This window comes from Alexandromys fortis, unplaced genomic scaffold (genome assembly GCF_014885135.2).
Source record: "Alexandromys fortis isolate MF-2015 unplaced genomic scaffold, M_Fortis_MF-2015_v1.1 scaffold_4, whole genome shotgun sequence".
Classification (NCBI taxonomy): Eukaryota; Metazoa; Chordata; class Mammalia; order Rodentia; family Cricetidae; genus Alexandromys; species Alexandromys fortis.
Window position 1 is genome coordinate 21,565,234 of NW_026067944.1, and position 9,052 is coordinate 21,574,285.

The window sequence follows — 9,052 nt, forward strand, 5'->3', positions numbered from 1 at the left end:
AAAAGAGATTAGATGAGGAGAATGGGTGAATCCAGGATTCAGGATGTTTAACATCTTTATCTAATGGTTTGGAAAGTCAGGTGTTTCCCTTGAATGCTGGCTCTTTCCTGGGTCAGGCAGGCCACCTGTTCTGGAGTACGGCTTTGTCAGGTTCTACCTGCCCTTTTTTGTTATTTTGATATGCATATTATCATTGTCCTTGCCTATGGAATTTTCCAACTATGCCTGTAAGAACTAGAAACCTTGTGGAGATCACGCCTTATTCTTTCTCCTCCACTCCCCCTTCACTTCATTTTTCCCCGTTGCATGAAAAATAAAGAAGATGCAGAGATAATGTGCTTGAGTTAGGTTTTTTCCCCCCTCAGATTCTTGCCTGCCATAGGCCATAGACATCCAATTCTGAGCCCTGAGGGAGTACTGAGGCTGGCACTCAAGGCCCCTAGTACTTCACAGGTGACTCTATTCTGTGTCAAGTTGACAAAAACTAATTAGTACTATACCGTCCATAAAAACATATTTCTACCCGAAAAACTTCATTTGAATGTTCACTGTAGTTTATTTATAGTAAACAAAAACCTACAAAGAAATCAAAGTCTTCTTTCCAGGGAAATGATAAATCAATTCCTGTGTATCTAGCCACAGAGACAAGTACCCAGCAACACATACTCTGGGTACAAGCAGCAATGATGAATGTACCCTTAATATATCAACATAAGTAAGATACACCCTGTTTGACTGTGTTTCTATGAAGTTATAGACACAGTGTAACTAAAGTGATGTCATCAGGTTGCCAGGGACCAGGAAGGAGGGGCAGAGAGCTGACTACAAGGAGGAACAAAGGGAATTGGGACGTGATGAAAGTGTTTGCTATCCTCACAATAATGGTCCTTACAGGACTGTCTGCATTCTCCAAACCTCATCAGATTGTACAACTGAGGGGCTGGAGAGATGGCTCAGCGGTTAAGAGCACTGACTGCTCTTCCAGAGGACCCGGGTTCAATTCCCAGCACCCACATGGCAGCTCATAACTGTCTGAAAAAAATAAAAGATAAATCAGATTGTACAACTGAACTGTATAGAATTTCTGTTAGAATAAGGCTAATTTTTAAAATTAAGCACAGTCATTTATATTATCAAATACTTTTTGCAGCTGAAATCTTCCCAATAGTATATTAAAATAGAAAACTAGGTCAGGCTATTGCTCAATGATGACTCATGCTAGTAATGGCAGCACGTGACTGGTAGACACAATAGAATCGGGAATTCAAGTTTAACTTACAATAGTGAGTTGGGGGCCAGCCTGGGCTACATGAAACTCTGTCTCAAAAAGAAAAAAAATGAATTCATCTCTAAAACAAGTGGATCACCAGGCAGTGGTGGCACACATCTTTAATCCAAGCAATCAGGATGCAGATCTCTCTGAGTTTGAGGGCAGCCTGGTCTGCAGAGTGAGTTCTAGGACAGCACAGAGAAACCCTATCAAGAGGGGGGGAGGGAGGAAGAGAGAGAGGGTCCTGAGATGAAATACATAAATAGACAGACAGACAGACAGGCAGGTTGATAGAGGTGCATCCCGGAGAGAAAACGGGAGTACACAGAGGGAGTATAAAACTTCCTTGTGTATGTGCACTGGAGCAGAGTGTCAAAGAGTATCAAGAGAGAGGTTCCATGAATAGGAACTTTAGTTCATTTATTTTTAGCATTCGATATTTTAGCATCCAATACAGTTGCTGATAGCTGAGTGGTTTTTGTGCCTGCTGTGCTATTAAAAGTAAAAATTATGCCGCAAGTCATTGCTCTCTTTTTCATGTGTGCCATGGGCATGTCCCCTGTGGGTGGGGCTGGGGGCATGTGGGGGTTTGGTCATCTGCTTTGGCAATGGCAGCTTATGTTCAAGTAGATGGAAAAGGCTGTCTGCATTTGCGCAGGATGAAATCTATCTAGCAGAGGAAGCACTGGCTTTCTGCACAGACTGGAAGAGAACGGTGTGTGTGGCTGAGCATTAGTGCACTATCCAAGCAACTGATGGATGGGAGACAAAGGAGCTCACCATGCATGATGCTGCTTTCCTGCCAGGAAGAGGGAAACAGCTATGGCTTTTGAAAGTGGCTAGAATTAAGATAGTTGAAGAAACTTTGTTGAGACTTCTCAAAAAAATTTTTTTGGAGGGGATAAAAACCAAGTTAGAATTTTCTGTTGGTTTATTTGTAGGTGTTTTCCTCATTTTAATATTTTTTAAATCACATGGTAGTAGCTACTAACTTCAGATTTAAAGTAATAGTTTCTTTTGGCATAATAGTGCCTGTTATTTGTGTATGTGCCCTGTTTCTTTAATTATTGCCTATTGAAAATTTCGAGACATTTCTAGGAGAAAATTCCATCACTACTTTAAACTATCTCTATGTGTGATAGATTAAGGTGTTTGGAAGTCAGTGCATTTTAATAAACACTTATTTAATGTTCATCATAACATTATTTTCTATTGGCTTAGTATTGGACATTGAACCTAGGCCTCAAACATGCTAAACACATGCTCTCTCACTGAGCTACACCTCAATCTCTGTTTTAATTTTAAAGTATATAATTAAGTTCATAGTGTTATAGTCAAAAATACAGTTATTATAGTTTTACTTAATATACAGTTTAAAATTGTGGGCTATGAGATCAGATAGTTGCCAATTTGAATTCTGACCGCTGGTCTAAGTATTAAGCAATTTCACTGAGTATTTTCAACCTCTTGACTTAGTTATTATGTACAAAAGGGCTGAATACCATGCTGTGCATTTACTGTGTGCATAATGAACTCTGCTATTATCTGCATGGTCATGACCAACAGAGAATAAGTGGCCTTAGTATAGAAGACGGCATTCCCTGCACATTGGGGACATCAAGGGAAGTAATAAGGACTATACATCAGAAGGAGGTTGTGAGCTGCAGACTGAGGCTTTTCCATCTGTCATTGTGGGGTCCAGCATTTCCAGTAAGACTTAGGCTACGCAGAGATGGCTGGTCCTGTGTGAGGCTTAGGCTTAGGGCTGGATCTAAACATTGGAAATTAACATTGGCTCGAGCTTGGAGGTTTCTTCACATGGGTATGTAATTGCAGAGAACAGTCACAAACTGAGCAGTAAGGAGAAAGAGGAAGGAAGGCAGGATGTGAGATCTGTTGACCTCATTCCAGACAGTCTTGACTATGTGTCAGTATGAGCTGAGGATGGGCAGAAGTGGAGGAAGGCCCGCGGAAGGGCAGGACAGACACAGCTGTCTGCAGGGCCACTGAGTCAGGATGGTAGGGGTGAGCCTTGGGCAAGGGTGGCTAAGGAAATTTACAGCCAAAGTCTAGCTGGGCTGAAATCATAGATACCGGGTGCTCACATCGTTGTGTGGAGCTCGTAGGCTATTCCTTTCTAATTTGCACAGATAGGTAATTCACTAGGGCTTAGCAACAGCACACTGGGTATAAGAGCTGGCCTAATGTGAGCAGTTAAGTCATGTTTCACTGACCAAGCAGGAAGCACAAGAAAGCCACCGAGAACATGGGGACATGGTTTAGGACCCGAGTAATTAAAATAAGTAAGTAAATAAATAAATTAAATTTGGCTACCAAGCTGCTGGAGGGAAGGGCAAGTGAGCGAGTATGAATGAATGAATGCAGATATTTGGAAAGTGTGATCCGATGTTGGAACCTTCCAATGGAACCAGCTTTGGCATGGATGCTGTCTACAAGAATCCGATCAAACCATTGAACTGCTAGTGCTGGGCTCTGCAGGCTCCCTTTTCTTGAACCAAGATTGGCACCAGATCTTGGGGTAGTTTAGTATACAGATGGACATTCAAAAGGCCCCGGAGAAAGGCCAAGAGGAAACAGGGCCATAGAAACCAGACAGCAGGGATCTGCAAACACTTCGGGTAGAAAAAGCCAACACCAGGGCTGTTTCTGATCTGCTGTTGAATGAGATTGATTTTGAGACCAGCAGGGTTTTTGTGCTTGGTGAGTTTTCACTATTGTTGTTGAACATGCTTTCTTCTTTTTTGGCTGGTTAGCAAGCTCCCTGGGGCTAGAGAAAACATTAGGAGGCCCCTAAAGAAAAATATGGTCATTTTTTTCTAGTGTTGTTTTATAGGGCTTGCTTGTTTCTGCAAATACTAGAATAGTAAGGAGGGGCAGGTTGGGAGGAGAAGGGTGGAGACAAGTAGGGTTTTATTTCAGCAGAATTTGTGTCAGAAACTGTCAACTTTCCATTTTATTAATTGGCATTGAATCATTTCTGCTGAAAAAAATGGGTGGAATTGACAGAGAAACATTCTGGAATGTTTAATCTGGCATCAAGAGTTTGGACCTGCTCATCTGTGAAAGGGGCCCCTGAGAGAGACAGTGTGTACAGGGACTCTGGTCTAATAGCTACTGCTTGAGTCACATGATTCTGTCACATGTCAGGCGTGAAACTTCTCTCAGCCCTTCATGTTCCTCAGCTCTAAAATAGAAACTGTAGGCGGTCCACTTCCTCGCAGTTGTTAGGGCGGCCAGTGATGATTCACCAGAACCCTTCCCCGGATGCTTGCTTTTCAATGAATTCATGTCATCATTAGTCCTTGGCCGTGTGCCACACACTAGGCATTTAGAATGAAAAATTAGTTGGACCGTTGAGCTCTGATATCTGTAACTATATTCAATAACCATCTTCTCTGCAGCTTCTGCGTGACATCCCCTGTGGAGGAGAAAGATAAGAAAGGTAGTGCGTGCTTTCAGGTTACCTGTGGTCCTATTGGGGACATTTACTGTACCATCTGTATAGACTCAACAAACCCAAAATTTTCTTTTTCTACATCATGATTCTATAGTGAGTCCCAGAGCAGCGCTTTTCAAACTTCTGTATGCAATAAGAACCTCACATTCAGGGGTGTTAACTTATTGCCCTGGCTCCCACCTCACCCTGGCTGGTGCTGACCTTCACTGTTATTTGCACTTCCTAAACAATGACAACAAAGCACCTGGAGGAAGTTGTATAATACAATTCTCTCCTTTGGGTTCCCCTCTTGCCTTTTATCTTGAGATGACAGGATGATCCAGGAATAGATCTCAAAGGGAAAGACCAGACTCCCTTTCTGGATCTCTTAAATTGTGTGATGGGAGACATCCTTTTTTTCCTCACTTGTCTGGAGGACCATACCCACACATCCACTTAGCAAGCTTATTGTGACCCTTAGAGGAGATGTTAGCCTTCCAGGCTATTGGTGGTCTTAGCAGCTCAATATAAACAGTACATTCTTTTGCTATTGAAGAGAAGGGAAAGCTGTTGTCTTAAAACACAGTGTGTGTGTGACATGTATTTAAACTTGTGTCTATGTAGGCCAGAGGTAATCATCTTTCTCAATCACTCTTCTCCTTATCTTTTGTTTTTTTTTTTTTATTTTGCTACCTTTTTTTTAATTTATTAAAGATTTCTGTCTCTTCCCCACCTCCGCCTCCCCTTTCCCTCCCCATCCCCCAAACTAGTCCCCCTCCCTCGTCAGTCCAAAGAGCAATCAGGGTTCTCTGCCCTGTGGGAAGTCCAAGGACCACCCACCTCCATCCAGGTCTAGTAAGGTGAGCATCCAAACTGCCTAGGATCCCACAAAGCCAATACGTGCAGTTGGCTCAAAAACCCATTGCCATTGTTCTTGAGGTCTCAGTAGCCCTCATTGTCCGCTATGTTCAGTGAGACCCGTTTTAACCCAGGCTTTTTCAGACCCAGGCCAGCTGGCCTTGGTGAGTTCCCGATAGAACATCCCCATTGTCTCAGTGTGTGGGTGCACCACTCGCGGTCCTGAGTTCCTTGCTCGTGCTCTCTCTCCTTCTGCTACTGATTTGGACCTTGAGATTTCAGTCCGGTGCTCCAATGTGGGTCTCTGTCTCTGTCTCCTTTCATCGCCTGATGAAGGTTAATATTCAGGTCTCCTTATCTTTTGAAACCAGGCCTTTCACTGAACCTGGAGTTCATCTGTTTGGCCCTTCTGACTGGTCACTGAGCTCCAGGGATCTGTGCAGTGCCAGGGTTTCAGAAAACTCATCCACAGGGAGCTTTTTTTGGAGGTCTGAACTCAGGTCCTCATGCTTGCATGCCGCACAATTTACAGAGTGACCTTTTCCCCACCCAAACTGATGCACTGAGAAAAGATCCACTCCTGCCCTCTGGGCGTGAGTTATGACTTCCTCACAGCTCCCAGCCCTCAGGTTGAAGCATGGTGACAACCCTGGTTTGAAGGGCACCTGTGCTCCAAAATTGGCTACCCTTCATGTTTCATGTCAGGTTCTTAAAATGTGCTGGCTTGTTTGTCGAAGCTGCATTCTAGACTCTTACGGCTTTTCAAAGCCATACATTGTCTGTCAGAATCCTGAGTGGTTTTCCTTTGAATACTCTTGCTTAGCGTAACATAGTCGTTCCATTTATGGGATCACAATTAAAGAATTAATCTATTTGTGAAAGCTTTTTCCTGTGAACAGACAGAGGGGCCAGACATGTTTATCCCCAGGATATCCTGGTTGGCCCTAGTCTACTTTGCACCTTGAATATCAAAGCTGTAAGTTGGCGATGAAATTCCAGAAAGTACCTAGGCTGCCTCAGGTTTTTCTTTTTTTTTTTTTCTTTTTTGGGTGCTGTGTATAACACATCTTGATAAGAAGGTTTATTTTACTTTTTGAAAAAAAAATGTTTTCCCATACTCCTTTGTTTTCAGTTGAACCACGTATTAGTGAGTGAAAAGCAAGACGATAACAAGATTGTCACTTACCTATAATGCCAGGCTTCCTAAAATGACCCCCTCAAGAGTATGTCCTAAGGGATAGAGAAGCAGATCGAATGCTAACTACTAACATTTCTAGGCCCTTACGTGAAACCATGTTTTTTAAATTTTGCTGACAAACTAGGAAGTTATATCTTTATTAAATATTTATATGATGTATTATTCCGACTAGAAGTTTAAATTTTTGCTTCCCACAACCCTATGACAACCTGCTGAGAATGAGGGTGTGCTCTTGCTTATAGACTGTGGTCACTCTGCAAGCAAACTGACTGACCAAGGTCCCCAGGCCTCAGGTGGAGTTGGGCTGTGGATCATGGGATTTCCCAGGAATTACACAAACTAAATTCCATGTATGTGCAGACTAAAGTTCGCTCAACTCCCTTGTTGACTTGCTTTCTGCCGTCATTTGAAACTAATTTATTACGATGGTGCTTGGGAGGGGTGGCTGCCAGAGCAATAGTTGATAGTCAGAAGTGACCAAGCCCAGTCAGGTAGTCATTACAGGTAGACGTTACAGGTTAGGACTGCTTAGCAGATCTCCTACGTTAACATCCACACCAGTGAGTCTCAGCTATGAGAAACCCAGGGCAACTGTGATTCTTAAGATGACTCCCTGTTAGAAAAGCAAACAAAACAAAGAAAATGCTTGAGTTTTGTTTAGTATGCTCCATTTACAAAGGCAAAAAGTGGCCAAAGTTTTCCAGCTAGGGGATAAGAGGATAGCTCAGCTGATAGAGCGCTTGCTATACAAGCGCGGGGACTTGAATTCCACCCTCAGAATCCGTGTAAACAAGCTGAGCATGAGAGCAGACTTTTATAATCCTAGCGCTGGGGAGGCAGGGACTGGCAGGTCCCTGGGACTGTCTCACCATTTGTATCAAACAAACAAACAAACAAAACAGAGGTTGTCCTCTGGTCTCCACAGGCTTGCACACATACATGTGTATGAAGTGTATGTGCACACACAAACGCACACAATTTAAAAACAAAACGGATTTTCACTTCAACCCATTTTCCGTTTAGAAGGAACTGGACATGATTCCAGCCGGCTCTGACTTTGTACATTCAGCAGGTCTTTGGATTCAGGTCACTAGATATGGATAAGAAAGAAAGGAATGGGATATGCAGTCGTTTAGTTTGTCTGAAACCTTGGTAAAGGAAGCAGAGCGATAATGTACCTGTTTACAGTCAAATGCACTGAAATAAAAGGATGTATTTAGAACTACATATTAAGTATGACTTCTGCATTCAATTTTATACTAAAATAGGAGTTTTGCATGTCTGGATTTGAAGCAAAGGGCAGGAATACCAAACAAACACACTTCAAATGTTTCCAGTGGCCTGGTAGTGGTGTGGCTCATACCTTTAATCTCAGCACTTGGGAGGCAGAGGTAGGCGGATCTCTGTGAATTTGAGGTCAGCCTGGTCTACAAAGTGAGTTCCAGGGCAACTGAGACTGTTACACAGAGAAACCAAAAAAAAAAAAAATCCAGTGGTTCTCAGAGTTCCTTGTGATGTGACCCTTTAATATAGTTCCTTGCTCATGTTGTGGTGACCCTCATCATAAAATGACTTTGTTGCTACTTCATAACTGGAATGTAATATAAATATCAGATATGTAGGTATCTGATATATGACCCACACAAAGGTTGAGAACCACTGGTTTTATTTTATATTCCAAAAGTATTGTGTGGTATGTGTGTGCTACAATCTAGAGAACATTGTCGTCTTTATTTTCTCTGCCTACAGAGGTACAAGGAGTAACACATTAATGCAAAACAAAGCTGAGGATGTTGAAGGGTCAAATGCGAATGTCTGAAAGTTGAAATGTTTTAGTAGTTTCCCCCTATCTTTTGAAATGCAGAAAAGGGCACTGAAACTATGACATATCGTATTTGAAGTCACTTCAGGCCACGAAGGGGTCAAATGGTTATTCACATCTTGAAGCACATACTCACTTTTTATTGGAAAGGCTCAAAAAAAGATATTCTTCAGTGTTTTAGAAGAAAGGTTTTGGGTGTGGAGATATATAAATTCTCCTCTTAAAGTTTTTACTTTTTTTTTTTTTAACCTAATATGAGGAAGTTTCAGGGAAGCCTCAGGGAAGCCTCTAGCTTCGGCACCACAGAGCTGTTGGTTGTTGGAAACCTGCATCATGTGTTGATCAATTGCTAAGCCTAAGCCGAAGTGTTCTTTCTGTACATTCAGGGGGCTTTTTTTTTTCTTTCTTTAAATTTTTTTTATTTAAAAGGTTTTTTTTTTTTTAACC

At 42.2% G+C, this 9,052-nt stretch overlaps 1 protein-coding gene across 1 annotated transcript in view; it reads left to right on the top strand.

Annotated features, from left to right (window-relative positions):
• Nucleotides 1–5,823, top strand: part of LOC126505837 (uncharacterized) — a 28,879-nt gene extending 23,056 nt beyond the window's left edge. Inside the window, exon 3 of the mRNA XM_050149075.1 lies at nt 5,498–5,823. The gene's annotated coding sequence lies outside the window, so the exon portion shown is untranslated. The remainder of the gene's footprint in view (nt 1–5,497) is intronic.
• The last annotated feature ends 3,229 nt before the right edge of the window (nt 5,824–9,052 follow it).